Below are 1,280 nucleotides of genomic sequence, written 5' to 3' on the forward strand. Positions count from 1 at the left end.
GAGGAGTGGGTCACCACAATATATTAAAAACCCTGAACTTTTATGATTCGCACCAATAATTGTACCTGGACTGCGTAGAGGAGTGGGTCACCACAATATCTTAAAAACCCTGAACTTTTATGATTCGCACCAATAAATGTACCTGGACTGCGTAGAGGAGTGGGTCACCACAATATATATAATAAGAAAACCATCAACTTGTATGATTCGCACCAATAAATGTACCTGGACTGCGTAGAGGAGTGGGTCACCACAATATATATTAAAAACACTGAACTTTTATGAATCGCACCAATAAATGTACCTGGACTGCGTAGAGGAGTGGGTCACCACAATATATTAAAAACCCTGAACTTGTATGATTCGCACCAATAATTGTACCTGGACTGCGTAGAGGAGTGGGTCACCACAATATCTTAAAAACCCTGAACTTTTATGATTCGCACCAATAATTGTACCTGGACTGCGTAGAGGAGTGGGTCACCACAATATCTTAAAAACCCTGAACTTTTATGATTCGCACCAATAATTGTACCTGGACTGCGTAGAGGAGTGGGTCACCACAATATCTTAAAAACCCTGAACTTTTATGATTCGCACCAATAATTGTACCTGGACTGCGTAGAGGAGTGGGTCACCACAATATCTTAAAAACCCTGAACTTTTATGATTCGCACCAATAATTGTACCTGGACTGCGTAGAGGAGTGGGTCACCACAATATCTTAAAAACCCTGAACTTTTATGATTCGCACCAATAATTGTACCTGGACTGCATAGAGGAGTGGGTCACCACAATATATTAAAAACCCTGAACTTTTATGATTCGCACCAATAATTGTACCTGGACTGCGTAGAGGAGTGGGTCACCACAATATCTTAAAAACCCTGAACTTTTATGATTCGCACCAATAATTGTACCTGGACTGCGTAGAGGAGTGGGCACTGGGCACCACAATAAAATATATAAAAAACCTTCAACAGATCTGCATTACACTACACATACGGCTGCTCCTCCATCCTCTCCATCATATACATGTTGGAGTTTTAGCGTGTGACAACCTCTTGTTTTTGATAATGTCAGTGCATTTTGAATATTTTTCAATTTGCCCCACACCACTGAATGTACTTTATCTATGATACGCAATACGCATCTATCTATCTTGACTGCGTAGTGTGGTGGCCCCGGTACACAATTTGGTACCGAGGCCACAATATAATTAAAAAACCCTCCACGTGTCTGAATTCCACCAAACAAGTATCTGGACTGCATAGTGGGGT

Source organism: Mixophyes fleayi, chromosome 2 (genome assembly GCF_038048845.1).
Source record: "Mixophyes fleayi isolate aMixFle1 chromosome 2, aMixFle1.hap1, whole genome shotgun sequence".
NCBI lineage: Eukaryota > Metazoa > Chordata > Amphibia > Anura > Limnodynastidae > Mixophyes > Mixophyes fleayi.